The 24,067-nt window shown below is 39.2% G+C and overlaps 1 protein-coding gene across 2 annotated transcripts in view; it reads left to right on the top strand.

The window, feature by feature from the left end:
• Positions 1 to 24,067, top strand: part of SRRM4 (serine/arginine repetitive matrix 4) — a 519,623-nt gene that overhangs the window by 470,375 nt on the left and 25,181 nt on the right. The window lies entirely within an intron of this gene.

Here is a 24,067-nt window from a genome sequence, read left to right as displayed (position 1 = left end):
TGATGAGTTTAGTCCTGTTTCAGGTTATCTGAAATTCATCTGTGGTAGTGCGACTACAACTTTTAGAAGTTCTTCTTCATCCAGATTTTTTATCCAGTCGAAATCAAGTCTTTATAAAGTGGGTCTAGAGAGAAGTCCATTTCTGCTAATTCATTGCAATCAGATAATTTAGCCAATAGTAGGTATATGGTCACTTAGTTCCTCTCTGTCTCCATTGGTTAGGGGTGAGTTTTTTTATTTCTTTTTCCCAGGTGTACCATTGCCTGCTGAAGGTGACTGGGGGAGCTTAATTTTACACTCCCCGGAGAGGATGAGGTCAAAGGCTAGAGCTTCAATTGCTTATGAGTGTACTGATGATCTAGGTAGCTCTATGTGCTTAGAACTTATAAAAGCCATTCCCTGCAGTCCTTTCACCAACAGCATGGCCAGAAATTGCTACTCTATTTGAAAGCCATTCTCTTTGTAACAGAGTACTAAATGAATCAGAGCTTCCTATTTTGAAATACTAAAGCACTTTAGTACAGTGTTATGCATACAGCAATATGACTTCTCAGGTTAATGCCAAATTTCCTAGCCTTATTTAAAATCTCCTTCCTGTCTTAGAAGTTTAAGCAATGCAATATAAAATGTTTAGGGAGATTTGAGTTTGTATTGGACATTGCACGTTAAGTTCTCTCAATTGCAATTGGTTGCTTCTTCTGTAGCAGTAGGGATACTTCTTTACTTATGAATACCACTAGATTCTCACCTTCTAGCCCCTCTGGAAGATGGATCATCTTAAATTGTTCCTTCCGGCATGGTTTTCCATATAATCAATTTTTAGCTCCATGCTTATTTATTTAAATGTGAGTTTGCCAGTTTGGCTCGCATGGAGATTAACAGCATCAAATGTTCCATTATTTCTTTATGTTATTGCTCCAAACTACAGTACAGGGCAGTCACTTCTAATTTAATTTCTTCACTGGTGGTTCAGAGCTGTTGTATGTGTCATTGGACCTCCTGGGGAATAAAGTAATCAAGGTTAAAGAGTTATTTAATAAAGTAAATCCCTGGTTCTGCTTTCTTCCAATTGCAGAGGCCTTGCTTTTCTATTTTGTTGTCACGTCACTGATGTGATCTGCCATGTGGGTGGTCTTGTCAGCTTATAATTTTTGTTTTTTTAGCTATTGACTGGTATGATTTATGAAAAAAAGGAGACTTTTGGTCCTTTACTGCAATATCTCAAACAGCAGAAATTCCAAAAATGTAACTTGGAAATTATAAAGTTTTATTACTAGGCTGGCTGACACTTGCATGCTATCACATTTGTCTTAATGAGAAGTTCTGATTGTCCCCCTATTATTGCTATGATGGTGGTAGTTCTAGGGTAGAAAGATTGCAAAGATGTAAGGTATCTCCCCTTTGATATGGCTGAGTACATAGCTGCATAGGTTCATAGGTATATACTAGGCTAACAACCACTAGGGCCCTTAAAAGACTAGCATTGCAGACCAAATGTGACCCACAAATTTGATTTATATTTGACTTAGACGGGGTGATTTACTGATTTTCTCTGTTTAGTAAAGCTATAGGAACCAGACGATGGGTGAATTTCTGATTGCTCAGGCATTAATTCAAGTTGCTCTTAAACAAGGATAGCAAGGAACTCTGCTTCACATGGATGGAGAACCTGTTCCAGAAAATGGGAATTCTTTGAGAAATGTATCTGTCTCTCCAAACATGTCCTGCTTATGTAACAAACAAAATTAAAGTTTTTAATCTAGTAGTTCTGATGCTGTTTATTTTGTTGATGTGAAAAAGATTAATCAAAACAGGGTCAGGGGATGCCTTGTATCCCAGGCAAAAGTTACCTCATAAAAGTCTTTATGATAATGTGATCAGCATAGGACGTTGTATTTGATCTTCTTATTCTTTTTGTATAGAACCTTTGTGGAAGTTCCAGGTGCTGCATGTGTCTTGTCAGGTACATACCAAAGGGGGAATTATACTCTCTGATGAGCCTGATGAAGGCCAAGTACAGCGGTATGATGACTTCTTTGGTCCTGGATGCCATGCCCATGTTTATAAGTTGAGCAACATAGAATGGTTTTCTTACTACCTTGGACACATGTTGGTTGAAGGCTAGGTTATTATCTCTGTGAGTTACCAGATCCTTGACTAGTGAATCAACTTTTAAAGATGTATTGTTGATGATATAGTCAGCCAGGGTGGCAGACTTCACAAAAGGTACTATAATGCATTTCTTGGTGTTGAGTTTTCAGCTATGGCTTGGCACCAAGCATTTGTCTGTATTATACCTTTCTGAAGGGTGTTCTCATCTTGTTGGGATTCAATGACTGTTCCCAGTTTGAAATCATCTATAAACTTGGTTAGCCAGAGGCCTTTGACATTGGCTTTGACATCTGAGAAGTAGATACCAAAGAATAGTGGGCTTAGCACAGAGCCCTGGGGGACTCCACTGGTGACAAGCCTCTTTATGCAAGTGGCCTCATCAGTTCTAATCTCCTGATCAGTGAGGCAGCTAGCTATGAAGCATGTTATAGAGGGGTTTATACCTAGTTCTGTAAATTTGTTGACAAGCCCGAGTGGAGTACTGTATCAAATGCCTGAGCCAGATCTAGGTAGGCAGTATGCACAGTTTTCTCCTCATCCATTGACTTAGTGACCTTTTCAAAGAAGTCCACTGGATTCAGTAAGCATGACCTTCCTTTGACAAAGCCAAACTGGCATGGATACTGTGTCTGGAGGTCTCTTATGCCCTTGTTGATAATTTCCATGATAATTCTTTCCATGGCTTTGCAAATAAGACTAGTTGGACTAATGGGTCTCTAGTATCCAGGATGTTAAAGGTCCTTCCTTATAAAGAAGAATGGTCATTGCAGTCCTCCATTCACATGGCACAAAGACTGTTTTAAGACTACAGATAAATCATGACTCCAAGGGTAGTAATAAGTCATGTTTTAGACTATTCAGAAGGCAGCTTGGGATGTTATCAGGGCACAATTAAGTCATGTTCTTAACTTTAGTGAGTGCAGCCAGTACACGCTCCATAGTTACAGTTGGAGGGGTTATGTCTGTTGGTTTTACTGGGGGATGTTTGGTGGTGAGGGGGTAAAGTTGGATCTGAATTTGTGCCCTATCAGGTTTGCTATATTGCCAGGCTTGGTGAATGTGGCACCACTGACCACCAGTTTGGCACATTATTGTGTGATGCCCTTGAGATATCTGACTTAGCTGTAGAAGGCCTTATGGTTATCCTTCACCTGAGAGGCTATCTTAACCTCAAAGTTGGCTTTGGTTGACCGAATAAGCCCTCTTACTTGCCTATTTACTTTGATGACAGAGTTGTTATCTTTATGGGAATTACCCTTCCTGAATTTTGCATATATATTTTTTTGTATATCCTCTTTAATTTAGGATGCCATCAGGGTATTTTTTCTGGTGATAGTTCTGAGATTACTTCTGGTAGGTACAGCAGCCTCTATGCATCCATTGACATGGCTGTACAGAGTTTCTGAGAGCAATTCAGTATAGGCTGGTGTGATCTCATGGTCTGGAGGGGCATGGAATTTTGACAAAACATCATGTAATAATAAGGGAATTTACCTTGAATAGTTCTTAACTGTCACTGATTGTAATGGAATTATGGACTGGATTTTGATTTTGAAGGAAATAGCTTTATAGTCAGACCTTACCAAGGAGGATGAGATGGTGGGGGAAGGGGTGCAATAGCAAGGAGGATGAGACATTGGAGGGGAAGGTGCAGCATCTCCCATATTTGTGAGCATGTGGTCCAATATGTTAGAGCCTGTAGTGGGTGTATTCAGTACTGGGTTAACTATGTTAGTATTGCCAAAGTGCTGGAATCTCTTTGCCTGTAGATTTGAGGCCTTGTAGGATTCCCAATCTGTAGAGGAGTAATTGAAGTCTCTCATGAGCAGGGTGTTAGGTTGGATGGTAAGTGTCTCCAGTAGGTTCAAGCATGCATTCTGAGCTTCTTGGGATATGGAGTGTAACCTAAGGCTGGCTAGGATATGATATGGGATTTTGTCTATGATGATCTGCACATGAAGGAACTCCAGCATGACATCCTGTCTGACCACCCTAGAGGTATGCTTGTCATTGATATATGCTAAGAATTTCCACCTTTAGCCCTTGTTTGTGCAGCTACTGGTCTAAAAGTCAGGAATAAGCATGGTTAAAGGGACAGTATATTTTACAATGGAGTCCCCAATGATGAGAGTCCTGGGAATTGTGTTTGCCTACCTTAAGGACTTAGTATTTGGGGATCCACTAAGAGTGACAGTATGTGTGATGTTAGGTGTTTTTTCTGAGTGCATTTGGGCTTGATGAGGCATAGCTTTGACAGCAGGTGGTCTAGGTGATTTTTGTTGGTTAGGAACATTGCTTTTAAGTGCCTCAGCATATGTTAGTCTATGTATGTGTGTGTGTGTTGTGTGCTATGTGAGAAGGGGGTTGTGTGTGTGGTTTCGACAATCTGATGTGGACTTTTATGCAAGAATTTAACCTTCATTGTCATTGTGTAAGTACACATCTTCTTGCATACTGTGTCTGATTCTTTAAGGATTACGTGGTTGTCAGTAAACATGAGACAATTGCTACATTGTCTCCAGATGTCGATATCCACCAAGCTGGCTACAGAGTAGTTAGGAAATTGCATATCGTTGAAGTCTAGTTCGTTGATTCGTGAGATAAAAGGGGGTTGTATATTGGTGCTGGAAGGCTATTAAACTGCTTTGTTTGTGCAGACGAATAAGGGTGCTTTACAGGGGCAGATTATGCTAAACACTACTAAATTCTACTAACTTTAATGTTTATTCAGTACTGAATTCTCCTTAATCTCTAGGTATTGCCACTCGAGGCCCAGCTAGCTGGTCCAAGCTTGTTGGCCCACAAGTTGTATGCATTATAGTGCTACTTTATAGCTTACAGTTTTATGGATCATTCTACAGAGAAAATTTGCTTTGTTGGTGTTGGTTACTGAGCAGGGCACTGCTAACCCACATAAACATGCAAAGCTTTTAGCAGCACAGAAAAAAAAAGATAACTAAACAATGAGCCCTCTGGCCAATAAAATGACTACACTGTGAGTCCTTTCCCAAATTAGATAGACCAGGAAAACACCTACTACCACAAGATGAATAAACCCAGTCCTCTTGATGAAAAACACAGTAAAAGACACCCACAAGTATATTACTAACACAGACCACTTAAACAACTAGCTGGAAATCCCTTGCTGAAGGTAATCTCAAGACAGTAACAGTGAGAGGAAGAGCTTTATTTTGACAAAAAAAAACTCAGTGAAATGCGTACATAAAAGCCAGAAACAGAAGCTATCACTCAAAATAACAATTCATAAAAAGTACTCAGCTTTGCCTGGATGATATTGGATACAAGTAGAACACTTCAGGCTAGGACTACAAGCTTTGCTGAGCTCCAGAAAAATAGGCAGGAGACAGTATGTAGTAAAGGAGAGTTACACAAGAACAGTACTGGTTTGCAGGATGGGCACTCAGTATCACGCATCTGGAAAACAATGGGAGGAAAAAGTACACAAATACAACAGACAATAGCAATAAAAATGGGGAGAGAGGGACTTTGAAAATTAGATACTTACAAGGGGTGGAAGGCAGACACACAGCCTAATTAAACAACAATGACAGAAGGGTAAGGGTTGGGAGATTTTCAAGGAACAAAAAGGCGAGCTACAGGGGCTAGCAATGAAGTCAATGCAATATTGGAGCTCTTTCAGAAGCTTTAGCATAATGTGTTAGTGGGTGATGGAGCAGACACAGGCGAATGATAAGCAGAATATAAAAGCACTGAAGCACAAACTACAGCATCGACAATTTATCTCACTATTCAAATTCCGGTAGAGTTTAAGGCACCAGACTATGCAAAAATGTACCAGTAACACTATTTATGGAAAAATGCAGTGCACGAGTAAGGCACAAATCTTGTAGTAGTACGCAATTCATCCACGACTGTTTATTAAACTACAAGACTTTGGTCCAGCAGGGAATAAAATAAAAACAGATAGCTTTTACAAGTAATTGTACTTGGGAAATAGAAGTGCAGAAACACAGTTTTCCCACAGCTGCCCTTTTTCCAGCTTTTCCCAGTTAGGGGTCGCCACAGCAGAACTCCAGTCTGTTAATGATTGGTAGTAGATTTTTACAGTGCCAATGTGCCAGCCTGACACTCAACCATCAACAAAGACATGCCCGTTCACACGTCTTTCAAACACAGGGAGGACATGCAGACTTCGCACAAAAGAAGCTCCAGCTGAGAATCGAACAGGAGAACCTCTTGCTGTGAGTCAACAACGCTACTGCTGCATCACCACGGCTAGGCTAAGATCTCGGAACAAACTAAAAAATGCAATCAGATGGAAAAAAGTGGGAAAGTGCAAAGTATTATCACCACACAGGTCAGAATGGACTTAAATATTTAAGCAGAAATGAAATAATTAAAATAATTTAATTCTCTTAGCTTTTCTTTCTTTTTTTTTTTTTTTTTTGGAAAAGTTAGTTACTTACAGTTCCACACCTCTCAAAGTCTTGGATAAAAGACATCTGAGTAAGAATATAGGAAGTTGAATATCATTGCCCCTTTAGGGACAAATGAACGGACTAGCAAAGTGATTAAAGCAATGCAGGTTGAGGCTTGAAGAACATGGGAAATAATTTAAATAAATAATGTTTACAGTTATATACTCAAACATGCTTTCTGTTCATGACATGTGGAGGACAGAATGCTTTGTAACATGGAGGGCAGTAAATGGTTGAACAACTGAAGCTGAACTTTATCTTTTTCGCTACGTTAAACAGTATGGATGCATGAATCCAACTGGTAGATGCAAGCTTACACTGGTACAATGATCTGCATCTCTTTGAAAAGAGGTCAAGGATCCTATAACACAATTAGCAGTTTACTGTACAGTGGCACAAAACTACAGGAATCCCAAGTAAACAGTGATCATTCAGAAATTATTTTCAGTACACAATCATTGTCACAATGGTGATGTTAATATGACAGTCAGACAATGATGATTTTATATTGAAAAAGTAATTAAATAACATGTAAATGTTATTATTATAATTACACAAAACTATAAATCTCTCTGTAACCATAATAAACAGACATAAACTATCAATATTAGTTTTGTTCATGCAATTTGATGGAAAGCAATTTTTTATAAGTCTCTCCATTTATGAGATATTTGCATAATTGTGATTTCTATTCATATTTGCATATTTAAGAGATAAATAAATGTAACTTTCTGCAAAGCAGTGCTAGCTAGTCATGAACTGTCAGTACAAAGTTTTTTTTTCAAGTATTGTGTATAGGATCATAGGATCATAGGATCATAGGAGGTTACTAGGCTAATGGCCCTGGGGCCCTTACAAGCCTAGCCAAGACTTTATACCAAAAAAGAAACATCAGTCAGCACCTGTCACCCCTGTCAATGAGGGACACAGGTGGAACCCCTGGAACAAATCTGTGTTTACTCATCATCAAGGTTGTGCTTGAAGAGGGTCAGTGAGGTGCTTTGTTTGACGTGTATGGGGAGTCTATTCCAGAGAAAGGGCAGCCTCTGGGAGACAAGCCTGTCTCCAGCAGGTTTTGTTGATGTCGCATATTAGATTCAGGCCTTTGTGGTAATCAGTAGGGGTTGTGTTTTTGCATAATAGTATGATGATACATTTTTTTGCATTTGAGCTTGAGGCCATGACTTTGGCAGCAGTCATTAGCTGCTATTAGACCCTCTTGCAGTATGTTAACATAATTTGGGGAGTCATTGATATGCTTTCATTTGACACCATGGAATAACATATAATCACCTTCTGGTTTATAATAATTATTAACATATGGCATATATGCAGAACATTTCAAGAAAACTGCTCACATTTTCTCTATTACAAAATATTACATTTGTCTGAAAAGACTTACCTGATGTTTATGGTGGGTGAGCCTGTGAAATGTATATTTGTAAATATATGATATGTATTCATATTTACATATTTTATTACCAAATAAGTGTAATGATCTTCAAAGTGGTAGCAGGCATAAATTACAAAGTTTGTAGCATTATGCATGCTTTCATTTGATATGATGAAGTCACATTTATTCTTTAGCTAAATCAAGTCATTAACTGAAATATTAATATGGTACAAATTCATACATTGGCATGAATAGAAATCACAAGTTCTCACTCACTGGCCACTGTATTTGGGCCAGCAGCCATTCCTGACCTGAGTGTTGAGCTGTCCTGTGACTTGTACCAGGCTATAACTCATACCACACTTTTCGGCCATGTAACCTGTACCGGAACACCAAAGGTGGAGGTGTGTCCATATTCATTAAGGATATCCACACCTTCAGACTAGTTGCTCAGCATAATGCAGCCGAGGTTATCCAAGTGCAACTAACTCTGGTCAAAACTGCAATCCAAATTGTAGCTTGCTACAGATCACCCACCATGCCCCAGGATTCCCACTCCTCTTTTCTTGATGTACTGGAAAATATTAGGGTTCAACCAAACACCCTAATAATGGGTGATTTCAACTACCCCACCATTAACTGGGAAAACTACTCATGTACCAACTCCTTCACTCAGCGCTTTCTGGAATTCATAAACTCCAATGCCCAGGATCAACTTATCCACACCCCCACCAAGGGCAACAATATCCTAGATCTAGTCATTACCAACATGAGTGACTGGTATTCCACACCTGAAGTCAACGCCTCATTGGTCCGATCCGACCATAAGCTAATTACCCTAGATATCCACATCTTGCCCCCACCCACCATTAAGGAAACTATGGTAAAATTTTCTCCAAAGCCAACTTCATGCTTCTTAAGACAGAAGTGGTGAACTTCATGATACCCATGCAGATGGACAATACAGTTATGACTACTGAATCCTACACAATTGCACTTTATAAGCACTTACATGAGTGCATGGATCGTGCTATCTCAAACAGAACCAAGACGCTATCCTCCAAAAAAAAGGAAGCCAATCTGGTGGTCCCCTGCAATAAATAAACTGTACAACAGAAGGAAGAAACTGTTGCAAAAGAGAGTAAAATCCCATGAGTGGAGGAGCTCCCTGGTCAGCCTCAGTAAGAAGCTGCGATCCCTGATAAAATCCTCCAACGCTAGTTACAAAAACAAAATCTCCACTGATTCTAAAGACAACTACAAAGCATTCTATAGCTATGTCAAGAATCTCAATGGAAACACTCAGATCTGCTCTGAGTTACAGCACAATGGCACTAAATATACAGACCCAACTGATACTGCCAACATCCTGGTAGATAGGTTCAGTGCTAAGTTTACCCCCCTCTCACCCACTAAAGAGCCCATCTCTATACTGGAAGAATGCAAAGTTCCTATAATCACGGCTGCACAGGTAAAAACCACACTCTCCAAAGCCAATAACACAGCATCCATGGGACCAGACAACACCCCAGGCTGCGTTCTACATGAACTACAGAACAAACTGGCACCCTACCTAAGTATCATCTTCAATCATAGCCTCACCTCAGGCTTTGTGCCTGCTGAATGGCGCACAGCGACGGCTATCCCACTCCACAAGGGGGGAGCCACCACGGACCCCGGGAACTACCGCCCCATTAGCATGACGAGCCTGGTCTGCAAGACCATGGAACGTATCATTATGGAACTTATAAACAAAGACATTGGTAATCTCCAAACTCTGGACCCCGCCCAGTTCGGGTTTGTAAAAGGCAGATCATGTCTCCTAAACCTGATAGACTTCTTTGAAGCAGTCATCAAAGCCGTAGACAAGGGTAAGGTGGTTCACACAGCCTATCTAGATCTTGCCAAGGCTTTTGACACCATCCCCCACTCTGGAATTATAGATAAACTCACTAAACAAGGTATAAATCCCTATGTCACAAGATGGGATGCTAACTGGCTCACTGACAGAACCCACACTGAGAAAGTAGCAGACTCCAAATCCAGCTTCAGACCAGTGACAAGTGGAGTACCACAGGATTCAGTCCTGGGTCCTCTCCTGTTTGTTATCTACTTCTCTGAAGTATAGGCTAATGCAGAAGGTCTTGGGCTAATGAAGTTTGCAGATGACTGCAAACTAGTAGCCATAATCAAAACTCCTAACGATGTGGACAACCTACAAAAGGGCCTCACTGAGACAGATGCCTGGTGTCAAAGCTATGGCCTCAAGCTCAATGCCAAAAAGTGCATTGTCATCCCCTTTGGTAAAAACTCTGTACCCATGAACTACAACACAGGCGGTAGTATACTTAACACCAAAAGTGTGATAAGAGACCTTGGGACACAGGTGGGCAGTAGTCTCTCCTTTGATAATCACATCGCCATAGTAGTCAGGAAATCCTTCTACATGGCACACCTCATCGCAAAAGGTTTCTCATCCAGAAAAAAAGAGGTCATTGTTTCCCTATACTCATCACTCATTAGACCCATTATAGAGTACAATGCCTCTTTTGGTATGTACCTCACAAGACATCTACAACAACTGGAAAGGCCACAGAAATACCTCACAAAGAGGATTACCAGCCTCAAACAGATGCCCTATGCAGACCATCTCAAAAAGCTCCAGCTTTACTGTGTCGCATATCGCCTACTCAGATGTGATCTCTGCCTAACATACAAAGCTATGTCAAACCCAGAGCTGTTGGACATGCTCCACTTAAAGAAATCCCAATCCCTCCGAGCTTCATGCTCTAGGGACCTAAACCTTGTCACCACAATAAACAGAACATGCCGGAGGGACAGATTCCTGTCCCAGAGACTTCCCATACTCTGGAATAAACTACCTATCTATATCAAACAAAGCTCCTCATTAGCACTCTTCAAGAAAAATCTTGATGATTGGATGGGAAATAGGAAATTCACCCTGGGGATCACCTCTATGGTTCTGCTCGACAGTGGCACAGGAAAATAATCTTCTTGGGTGGCAAAAGCCAGGGTACCTTTTTGGCTGGGCTTGTATAGGCCCCAGGGCCAAAAACCTAGCACCTACCTATGAACCTATGTTCCATCATGCAAGAATATTGGTACTGCTTGAGTTATTTACATTAAATGTGCAAATATGCATGCCATTTAACACTAAACAAGTGTAAGGATATGCAAAGTGATGTCACGTAGCAGTAAAATGCACCACACTGCATTATGTAAGCTTTCTTTTGATGCCATGAAGTACCATGTGAAAACTCTTTCTAGAGCAAAGTAGTAAAAGAAGTATTAATATCACACATATTTATAATTTTAAATGAAAACAAATCACAGTATCCCACTTACTGACCAGTGTAATAAGCGTGGTCCAATATTTTGAACAATAAAAATCTCTTTAAGATCTATGTTAAGCTCGGAGCTCGGCCTGCTAGTTCAATTAGCTTAAAGCTATTTGGACACGTCTAAATTGTCTTGAGACATTCCTAAAAATACCAGCTGATTGCGCCTATGAAATGCTGTTCTACAGCTACAATGCTTCTACTTATAGACTGCCTAAGACTGTAACATAAATGATGACATTTATGTATACTTCTATTGGTAAAAAAAAAAATGTACCTTTAAAAAAAGTGAAGGTAGTTAGACCCCAGCTATTAGTGCAGAGTTTTCCAGCAGTAGTTACTGTTTCATTTGATTACTTAAAGTAACAGACACACACACACACACACACACACACACACACACACACACACACACACACACACACACACACGCACACACACACACGCACACACACACATGCACACATGCATGTATGCATTTATAGATACGCACACAGACACAAACACAAAGGTACACAATGCCAAATCCATTATTCTGGCAACTTTCTAAGTATATTACAGGAACTGCGAGAACAGCAGTCACTAAAATGACACGCATTTGCATTTCAGAATGCACATTCTTCAGAAAATGGAGCTAAATCAATACCTGATATTTTGGCAGCTCTAAACACTTAAAAACGATGTTTAAACTATGCCCTTCACTTTGCATCCATCTGCTTCCTTCATTTTTTTGTTTTGTCTCTAATCCTTGTGTTTACACTTTCAGATAGTTGCATATAAAGGAAAAAACTAGAAAAAAGTGCTCTCCACTGAAAAGGTTTTACAAACAGGCCTAAAAAACTACAGGAAATAACTAGCAGAAATACTGAAAAAAAAAACCTCTTAGTAATGTCTTAACCAAGGCACATGCTTTTTTTGCCTTCACCACAATCTGAAACCTTCATGCATTATTATCCTGCCGCTAATACTGAGCCCCAGTCTGCAGTTACAGAAGTAGCATCCCCATCACCTAAATATCTAACCCTTCCCATCTGTGCTACTACTGAATCTCAGTCTGCAGTTACAGAAGTAGCATCCCCATCACCTGAACTTCTCACCCTTCCCATCTGTGCTACTACCGAACCCCAGTCTGCAGTTGCAGAATTAGCATCCCCATCACCTGAACATCTAACACTTCCCATCTGTGCTACTACTGAGCCCCTGTCTACAGTAACAGAAGTAGCACCCCCATCACCTGAATATCTAACCCTTCCCATCTGTGCTAGTATCGTACCTCAGTCTGCAGTTACAGAAGTAACATTCCCATCACCTGAACATCTAACCCTCCCCATCTGTGCTACTACTGAACCCCAGTCTGCAGTTACAGAAGTAGCATTCCCATCACCTGAACATCTAACCCTCCCCATGTGTAGAAAGAGACAAGCAGGAAAGGCTTTATCAGTCTAGCCTGTCTCCTGTACCATGTCCAACAGTTAACAGAGTCAGTAATCGACCACTTATGTTACAGTCAATGCTTTATTAAGAGTCAGTAATCAAACTTAGATCACTAACATTATAGTCAATGCTTTATTAAGAGTTAGTAATCAAATGCAGATCACTTATGGCATAGGCAATGCATTATTAAGAGTCAGTAATCCAACTTAGATCACTTATACTACAGTCAGTGTTTTATTAAGAGTCTGTAATCTAACTTAATCAATTATGTTATAGTCAATGCTTTATTATTGTATTGGTGGAGCTGGCTAGCACATGCATACCTCTACAACAAAAATAGGAAAGAACAATTAACACATATGACATACACTATATGCACCTTTATTTCACCGTTACCTTACATTGGCTATACAAACAAGTAGGCTATAACTAAAATGTTAAAAAATACAGAAAATCCATAAATAATAAAATGAAAGCTAGATGAATCAGATATGTGGGGTCTGTATATAATTAAGTGTGTTCCGTTATACAGTACTATAATATGGTAGATGAAGGGAGTATGAAGAATGTATACTGTTACTAGGTCCCGGCCCATTTCCAGAATATGGAATTTTAAAGAACTGTTGCTATTTGAAATGATGTATCAATGTGTTATGGACTTAGTACCATTAAAACACCTATTGTAAGAACTGAAGAATAACATGCAAAATTAAGTTTTGCATAGTTTATAAATGCAAAATACAGCAAAAGTGAATACAAATAAATAATAGGTACAATCTTTCATAATTCAGTTATCAAGCTTACAATGCGTAGACTGTGAAGTATATTGTGCTCTCATAACCCCATGTTGATTCTTTCACCCTTCCCTAAGAATTATTTATGAAGGTAGTAAATTATTAACTTATTCTCACTGCAAGGGGAAGCTTCTTACGTAACCTTATAAAACACTGTGTAATGTATCAACCATTTTTTTCTGTTGCTACTCATTCGTAATATGATCTAAGGTTAGTTCTCCAGATGTGAGGTCTAGACTAGACATTTATTTAGAAATGGTATAGCCACTCACATCTAGACCAAGTGGACCTTACTTCTAAACAGCATAAACGTAGAATAACATAATAATTCTTGAAATACTTCAAATGGTTTAAGGCTACAGTTTTTCTAGTAAGTTATCATGCATTAATAGTTGTTTATTCATATTACAGATTTAATTATTATACTACAGCATATATTTCTATGTAATTGTAGTTGTTTATTATAGAAGAAAATGACAGGAGAAATGCTGTAGTCAGAATGCATTGATACATTTTAACTCCTGATAATGAATACTAAAGCTGTGGGTGCAGGAACAATGCAATTACATATACTGTAGTTATAGTTCATAAGTTCATAAGCGATTCAACACTGTTCAAGCTAATGGTTAGTTAGCAACATTGATTCCCATGTGTAAGACATTTCTTAAAAGTAGCAAATTTGTTAAATAAATAGAAATACTCTTCCATAAACAAGCCATTTCATTAATAATATCTGAACATTTTATTTTGTGCCTGGAAATTCACATTGTTGTGTCTTATGGGAGTATCATATCTAAAATGTTTGTATATTAAACAGAGATTACAAAGCTGGATCATGAAAAATATGTAAGGTATAATAAGCTTTCCAGAAGTATATATGTTGCTTCTTGAATAAAGTTCTACATCTATTTTCCTAGTCTAAATTCTTAACTGAAACTCTTATTTTGGTAATTTTTTCTCTATACTCCTTCAAGATTATATAATTGTCCTTGAGTATGTATATGAAAATGTTGCTATACAGATTGGACCTATAAATGCTTTATATACTGTTACAAGGCAGTCTTTATCTCTTTTTGTTAATGTTTTAAAATATGACCAATCTTCTTCATAGCATTACTACAGACAACTTTTGTATGGTTTCCAAAGGATAAACTATAGAAGATCATAATTCACAAATGGTTACTGCTTTTCATTGGAATTGTAGACAAATATTTGATAGGGGTATTATGTATTAACCTACTCATAAAATACATGTCACATTTTTCAGTACTCAAATTTTAACCTACAGGGTTCTACTATGAAACACTGACTTCCTGAAGGCTGATGATTCAAAAGATTGAAGCAAAATGGCTGAAAACCAAAGGAGCAAAGAACTCCCTTTTCTTCCTTTTTTCAGGGTAGCAACCCAGCTATAGCCCCCAAAGTTGTATATACAAATCTATGGTCTCATTACCTTGAAGAAGGGTGAAATCTCCCTAAAAAGTGAATCATTGCCAAAGGACAATTAGAAATCTTGCCACAAATGATTTGATGTGGAGAAAATTATTCAGCTTTATGGTGTTCATTTTTTGGGCTACTAATGTTGAAATGATTTTTCCTTGATCCTGTGTAATGAAAATGACCTATAGACATAGCCCAATTCAACAGTGTGTTCATATAAACATGCAGAGCATAGGAATCTTTCTCATTCTGCAATACGAATCCAATATTACAATCATTCTGCATATCCAGAAGTCTTTATTTTTTCTAATTGATAAAATAAATATTGAAAAGTTCAGGTCATAAGACTAAAACATGTGGGATACCTGAGTAGCCATTCACATTTGATTTTAGTAAATACATATTAATCATATTAAATTGTAAACTATCAAAAGATTTACAAAGATCCAGCACAGATCCAGAAATAAACCACCAGGAGATAGTTCCTGCTCTAAGGCTTCAATTGTTTGATCATGGAAACTAATTATGTTAGTTAGAATGGATCAGCCCTTAAGGAAGCCATGTTGTTCTACATCAATAGTAGAGAGATGTATACTAATTTTATACAATAATTCAATTAAGCATCTTTTAAAACAGTTTCCAAAAATTGATGTTAAGCTTATTTGAGCCTATAATTTTCCATAGAATATTGCTTTCTCTTTTTTATACACTGGAGTTATATCCAATATTTTCAAGTGATCGGATACATATCCATAAAGAAATAAATATTGTAAATTTTATGCAAAACAGGAAGCAATGTGTCATTGATGTTAATTAGTAGAATACCAGGAATCAGATCTGGAACCATAGAAGATATCTTTTTAATTTTAGGCAAAGCCTCTGATATTAATTTTACCAGAATGTAAGACACTTACCTTTAACTATAATTAGATCACTGTGTTTGAAAAAATTAGCATTCTCATTATAGTTGGATGCAAATAATCTATTAAATTTGTTAGATGTAGTCCAAGGATCACAAACATCACATTTCTCCCCGGGCCTCTGCTGAAAATTGGCTTTGTTCCAAATCAGACTTTCCCAGTTAACAAATGTTAAATAAATAAATAAATAATAAATACATGTATCAATCATTGCAGTATTATTCTTTAGTGAATTAATGTGTTTGCAAAAAGATTTTTTGATGTGTTATAGACTAACCTAACTTCATATTTATTTCTTATATCTATAATTTTTAATTTTAAGTCCTTACATGTTTGATTATAGAGTATTTTATTCCTAGTTGTTGGATATTTTTGTACAGAATTAACTTCATTCTAAAAGCTCTATTTAATTCTTTTTCCACCATAAGGTTCCCATTTCCAGCGTGAGTGGACATTATTGGTTTTATACTAGAAAATAATAAATCCACTAGTGTCTGATATGCAGAAGTCAAGAATATATCTTAAGTAAACTGTTCTAATCCCTTTCTTGGACATTATATGTGAATTTAATATAGTCAATCTAACCAAAATTATATTTTTGTGATGATTCCTTATTGATAACAGTAAACTTAAGACCAAATTTTATTGAGTCATAATTAGGCAGCCTTAAGTATATTTTTATTTTAACAATTTCAATTAAAACTTGAGTATTTGTGATAATATGGTCAAGCATATGCTTTCCTCTACTGTTTTCAGTAACACGTTGAGTAATGCCATTAATCAATGTTACATTCATAAATTCATGTTCAAAGTGTGTTTGCTAGTTAAATCTTCCCATGATACTCCTGGATGATTGAAATCTCCAAAAAGTATAAAATATTTGTATTCGAAAATTCTTTCTAAATTATAGAACTATTCAGAAAGCTTGGTGTTTAACATACCTGGAGTATGATAACATAGAATAATATGAAAATCATTGCTACTCCTATTATCCTTAATTTGAACTCTTATGCATTCCATTTCTTGTACATTTTTAACACAAAGATGACATAGACATATGAATCCAGATAAGAACCCCTCCACCTGTGCCATTTTCTCATAGACATTCATATTTAATATAATCTTTTTTTTCTGAAAACAGGTAGTGTACCTTGATTCAACTACTGCAATTATTCTGTCATTTTCTTCTTGTACTAAGCCAAAAAAATCATTAAAATTGTTCCGTAGAGTATGAGCCTTACAAAAAAGCACTTCATAGTAGTAACAGATCTGCTATGTAAGCTAAATCACTGCTAGTGATTTTACCCATTAAGAAAAATTTACATAAGAAATACCATATCTGTTTAAATGAAATTTGTCCCATTTAAACATAGTCAAAAATACAATCCTCTCAATATTTTATAATTTTTAAATTATGAACAGTACAAATTTGTTGTAATCAGTTGTTTAACTAATAACCCTGGTAAACATATAATCTCTCAGGGACATAGATGGAATGATATCACTCATTACAAAATCATAGGTTCATAGGTTCATAGGTTCATACTAGGCTATCTGCCCGAGGGCATTTACAAGCCTAGCCCATCGTTTTGTGGCTTACGCCACCCCTTTAGTATGGGGAACTATACCCATTATTTTGCTGTGCCTCTGTTGAGCAGTGACACTGAGGTAATCCCTGGGGTATATCTGCGATCTCCCATCCATTGGTCAAGATTTCTCTTGAACAAGGCCAGCGAGGTGCTCTGCCTCACATGTACCAGGATTTTGTTCCACAGCATAGGGAGTCTTTGGGTGATGAATCTATCCCTCCAGCACGTCCTATTAATAGCCGTGTCAAGGTTTAAGTCTCCCGCCCTTGTGGCTCTGATGGATCTAGATTTTTTGAGGTGAAGCATATTCATCAAATCTGGGTTTGACATGGCCTTGTATGTTAGGCAAAGGTCACCTCTGAGCAAGCGGTGGCGACTGAATAGAGCTGGAGTTCTTTCAGTCGGGCAGCATAGGACAGATTTTTGAGACCCTTTATCCTTTTGGTGAGGAACTTTTGTGGCCTCTCCAGCTGCTGCAAGTGTCGGGTCAGATACATTCGAATGGGGCATTGTACTCAATCATTGGTCTGATGAGTGATGAGTAAAGGGAGACTATGACCTCCCTTGATCTAGATGAGAATCCCTTCATGATAAGGTGGGCAATGTAGAAGGTCTTCCTAACTACTTTAGCTACATGGGTGTCGAATGACAGACTACTATCAACCTGGGTCCCCAGGTCCCTGATAACTTCTTCTGTGCTCAGTGGATTGCCACCTATTTGGTAGCTAGGGGTAACCTTGTTTTTCCCGAAGGGTATGACTATGCATTTTTGGCATTTAACTTTAGGCCGTGGCTCTGGCACCAGTTATCCGTTTCTGTGAGACCCTTCTGAAGGATATCTGTGTCAGATGTGTTTTCTACTATGGCCCAGTTTGCAGTCATCTGCAAACTTTGTCAGCCATAACCCTCCTGTGTTTGCTTGTACTTGGAAAAGTAGATGCCAAACAAGAGTGGGCCAGGACTGAGCCCTGTGGGACACCACTTGTGACAGGCTTTGAGTCTGACATGGCGCCAGCAACTCTGACCCTGTGGGTTCTGTCACTCAGCCAGTTTGCAACCCATCTTGTGATGTATGGGTTGACATTTAAGCTGATGAGTTTTTCAATGATACCCGAGTGGGGTATTGTATCGAAGGCCTTAGCCAGATCGAGGTAGGCTGTATGGACTGCCTTTCCCTCATCAATGGCTTTGGTGACTGTTTTGAAAAAGTCAACCAAGTTTAAAAGGCATGATCTGCCTTTGACAAAGCCAAACTGGGTTGGATCCAAAGTCTGCAAATTCCCTATGTCTTTATTTATGAGGTCCATTATGATCCTCGCCATGGCTTTGCAGATAAGGCTTGTCAAGCTAATGGGCCGGTAATTTCCAGGGTCGGTGGAGGCACCGCCTTTGTGAAGTGGTACCACAGTTGCAGTGCGCCACTCCCTGGGTACGTATCCAGAGGTAAGACTTTGATTAAACAGCTGTCCTAGCTGTGGGTTTAATTCCTCATTGAGTTCATGGAGCACACAGCCGGGGACACCATCAGGTCCCATGGATGCTGTGTTTTTTGCTTTGGAGAGAGCAGTTCTCACTTGGGAGCTGGAGATGTTTGGGGGGCTACAATCATTTGGTATAGATATCTCTCCTTTTGGTGGGGGGGGGTTTGCACTGAACCTGTCAGCCAGTATGTTGGCAATGTCTGTAGGATCAGTAATCTTCACATCATTTTGAACTAGCTCTGAGCATATCTGGGAGTTTCCTCCCAGGTTTCTAACATAGCTAAAGAAGGCCTTATGATTGTCTTTTGAGTCTTTAGCTATTTTTCTCTCGAAATTTGCTTTGGATGATTTTATGAGAGCTCTTAGTTTTTTACTTATAGTGATCAAGGGTGTCTTACCTTTTAAGGATTTTGCTCTATCTTGTAGTAGCTTCCTCCTTTTGTTGTAGAGTTTGTTTATGGCTGGGGTCCACCAGACTGGATGCTTGCCTTTGGTACAAAGAGTCTTTGTTTTGCTTGGGATTGCCTTATCCATGCAGTCCTGCAGGTGCTGGTAGAAGGCATTTGTAAGTGATTCAGCGGCTTGAGTACTGTTTTCCACGGCTCGGGGCCTTAAAGGAGACCACACTAGTCTTTAGAAGTGTGAAGTCGGCTTTTGAGAAGTTCTTTACTGTGGTCTTTTTATTTCAGGTGGGGTGTGATGAGGACCTCCAGCGAGATTAGTTTGTGGTCTGATCTCACCAGTGAGGGGTACACCTCTGGTGTTGAACATTGTGCTCCCATGTTCGTGATGATGAGATCAAGTATGTTATCTCCTCTTGTGGGGATGGTGACTAGTTGTTCCATGGCATTTGAGTTTATGAATTCCAGGAACTTTTGGGCTAGGCTGTTTGGGCTTGAGTAGTGTTCCCAGTCTATATTAGGGTAATTGAAGTCACCTAGTATGATGGTGTTTGGTGATACATTTATCCCTCTAGTGTTTTCAGGAAGGCCATGTGAGGTTCCTGAGTTTGTGAGGGTGGCCTGTAACATGCTACAATTTGCAGAGCAGTCTTGCCTATGGTTAATTGCACCTGGATGGTCTCCGATGCATCGTGCGTTGCCACCAGTCTTGAGGTGTGGGTGTCCTTGATGAATATGGATACCCCCCCTCCTTTCTTGGTATTGTCCAGATTTTGGGGCGGAACGCATGATATGAGGTAAAACCTGATAGCGCTGGGGTGCTCTCAGGAGCCTTGAACCAGGTTTCTGTCACAGCACAGACATCGATGTTCTCCATACTGAGAAGGGCCTTGAGTGCGTGCATTTTGAGATTTAGACTTCTGGCATTGAGCAGCATTACCCTAGTTTTTTCCTTTTTGTGTTCTAGGGTGGTAGGTTTAGAATTTGAGCCTTGCCTAAAAAGGCACTATGGGGTGGCAAGAGCCTTTGCCAATATCCGAATCCCAGGGGTGACAGGTGCAAGCCGTCCCTTGCGAAGCAGCGTGGCTTGTCCAGCATGTCATCCCAGGCAGACAGACACTGGATCCCCTTTGAATGACACCAGTGTTTAAGCCAATTGTTAAAGCTGATCATCTTATCTCTGTATTGTGGCATCATTCTTGGTGAAGGTAGGATACTGCTCAAGGTCAGGGTCATACCTGCCTGGTCTACATAATCAGAGAGCTCCTCAATGTCTCTTTTCATGTAGTCCAAGGAGGTACATCTCAGGTCGTTTACACCAGCATGGACAATGACTGAGTCATATTTGTACCTGCTGTTGAGAGACCTGAGTGCTTGCGTTATGTGGCGGATTCTAGCGCCCGACAGGCAGCTTACTGTGACCTTCTCCTTACTCAGTCTGGTGAGCGGGACGTCAGTGTGTCTGACTATGGAGTCACCAATGACTAGTGTGTCTGGCATTGTGTTTGGCCTTAAGGGCTGTGACTGTTTGACACTCTGACTGTGAGGTCTATGTGTTGCAGGTGTTGTGTTCTGAGGTGGTGGTTGTTTGGGTGTCTGCTTTGGTGGCCTCTGCTGTTTTGGTAGATTTTTGATCAGAGCCTCCGAGTATGTCTTTGTGTGTTTATGTGTATGATTTGAGGTTATAATGGTACTATGTGAGACTGGGTCTATAGTGTGTGTGGTAACCTTCTCCTCCTGACTGGTCTTGCCAGTCCTATGTTGAGAGAGCTCAGCCTCCAGTTTGGCCGTATAGTTGCATCTCTCGCATGTATTTGTGTTTTGTGGGAGGAGGAGAGTTTTAGTTTGAACCCTGGCAAACATATAATCTCTCAGGGACATAGATGGAATGATTTCACCTATTACAAAATCAGTTTTATTAGTACCCAGCTGGTCAGTAATATGCAGAATTATTTTTTTTATTTGATTCAGTGGGGTAGATCTAAAAATCATTAAGACCAATGTAAATTATATCTAAGTGATATTTTGACTGAGCTGTAGTCAATTTTTACACTATATTTTTGACATCCACTTATTTTAGTCCTGACAAAGCTGATACTGTAATTAATTTTTTTGTCAGGTCTACATAATAGTTCCAATGTTATTAACAACCATATAGCTCATACAGAAATCAATCATCTATATCAAATGATTGTTGACTATGCCAGCTGCTTAACCACAATGAAATTAGGAACATTTTTCTCCAAAAGAAGGGCTGAGTATGTGTGTGATAAGTCTCCATTCATCAATACAAGCATATATTCACAACCCCTTCACATTTTTTTAAGTGGGTTTGGGGTGTCACTTCAACAATGATAGTCATCTATAGCTAAGGTTCACACTGCCAGGTGGATAGCCCTACTGTGGCTGCTCTTCCATACCACATACACACATTCACACTTATGGCCAATTTAGAGTGTCCATTCCACCAACTATGTGTCTTTGGAATGTGGGAGGAAATTGAATGAAGTAGAAGAAACCCATGAAATACAGAAAGGACATGCAGACTCCACACAGAAGGCACCCAATATGAGGATCAAACCAGAAAACTTCTTGCAATGTGGTGACAATACCATCCACTGTCCCACTGTGCCACCCTCTGATAAGTCTGTAGGCTATCATATTTACTCTAATACTCTACATTTTCATTATCATGAGTTTCAGGAAATTGTGATCACTTAAGTGTGCATGAGATAGTTTTCATCGGTTTAGGCTGGGTGATAACCATACTTCATATGTTGTTGTGATGTGTATCTAACCATTGCTACACAGTAAAACTGCTCTGTAACTTCTAGGTTTATAGGTTCATAAGTTCATACTAGGCTATCTGCCCTAGGGCATTTATAAGCCTAGCCAGAGTGTGTTTGGCTTTCGCCACCCATTTTAAATTAATTTTGCTATGCCCTTTTTCGAGGTTAGTATACTGTACCTCTGTCTAACAGTGACACAGAAGTAATACCCGGGGTAAACCTACGATCTCCCATCCACTCATCAAGATTCCTCTTGAAGAGAGTCAATGAGGGACTCTGCCTAACCTGGACTGGGATTTTATTCCAGAGTGAAGGGAGCCTCTGGGTTATGAATCTGTCCCTCCAGCATGTCCTATTTATTTCAGTGCTGAGGTTCAAGTCTCTCGAGCGTGGCTCGATGGGATTTGGATTTTCTGAGGTGCAGCATGTCCATTAATTCTGGGTTGGACATGGCTTTATACGTCAGGCACAGATCGCCTCTGAGCAGGCAGTATGCCACTAAGTAGAGCTGGAGTTTCTTTAACCGGGCAGCATATGGCATCTGTTTAAGCCCTTTGATCCTCTTGGTGAGGTACTTTTGGGGTCTTTCCAGTTGCTGCAGGTGTCTGGTAAGGTACATCCCAAAAGGGGCATTGTACTCAATTATGGGCCTGATGAGGGATGAGTAAAGAGGCACGATGACCTCCCCTGAACTAGATGTGAATCCCTTCATGATTAGGTGGGCTATATAAAATGTTTTTCTAACCATTTTGGCCATGTGGTTGTCAAATGAGAGATTGCTATCAACTTGGGTCCCCAGGTCCCTAATTACTTCTTCTGTACTTAATGGATTACCACCTATGTGGTAATTTGTGGGCACTTTGTTTTTTCCAAAGGGGATGACTATACACTTTTTGGCATTTAGCTTGAGGCCACAGTTATGAAGTACAGAATGTGTTCTCCTGTTATCAATCCCCAGACAGGCTTATTAATGAAAATAAATATTTCAATAGCATTTTGTGATGTCAGAATTAGTTGCAGTGCCTTTGCATTCATTGTGTTCCTTATTTCTGAAGTAATCCACTAAATCTTGTACTTCACTCACGATGTGAAATGTCATGATACAGATCAGCATTCTCTTGAATATGTCAGCATTTTCAAATGGTGACCCTATTCACAAATATTCAGGGCTAATCTTTCAACACTAGTAGCCAGCACAGTCATAGGTGCAATGTGTGTCATTTCATAACTACTCTAACTGAGAGGTAACTTAAAGTCAAAGGTCAGGGTATTTACCTTCTGGAGTGGTTGATATTCACTAGTTCTTACTTTAGTAAACAACTATCCTAGCAAGCCTGGTATTTGTAACCACTTTCTACAGATAAATAGATGCTAAATAATATTTTGAACATCATTAGATGTGATAATTTTTTTTAATTTGGGGATCGTACCAAAAGTTGCAGATTAAGTACCCTGAGTTCCTTATCATTAAGTTATTTGCTCTTTCACTATTTGACAGAATTACATTAACAAGTCAAATCCTGCTTGCCACATCAACCACAGAACTGCAAATTAAATTTTTATCAGACTGTAACAGATGCTACTGTACAGATATATAAAATCAGGCTAAAGATGTGCAGATGATGCCAAAATCCCACTTGCATTATGAGCACATTAGCTTGAAGTTTCATTTTATACCAGTCCCACAAAAGGCAACACATTTTCTTTTTTGTAACATTTTCAAGAAGAGGCACTGTCACCTACATAAGAATGACAAGTACTTAGTCTCAAAGATCCGCAGACGAGCACTGATGCCAGTATGTCACCTTGGTTGAGAAAAGTGCAGAGCTGTTCTTAGTTGTCAACAGCTGAGGGAAAGCTATATGTGTGTTATTACTGCCTGCCACATAGCCCAC

This window comes from Protopterus annectens, chromosome 4.part0 (genome assembly GCF_019279795.1).
Source record: "Protopterus annectens isolate FY-2018-M chromosome 4.part0, PAN1.0, whole genome shotgun sequence".
Classification (NCBI taxonomy): domain Eukaryota; kingdom Metazoa; phylum Chordata; order Ceratodontiformes; family Protopteridae; genus Protopterus; species Protopterus annectens.
Note: the sequence above shows the minus strand (reverse complement) of the source record. Positions and strands in the feature narration are given on the sequence as shown.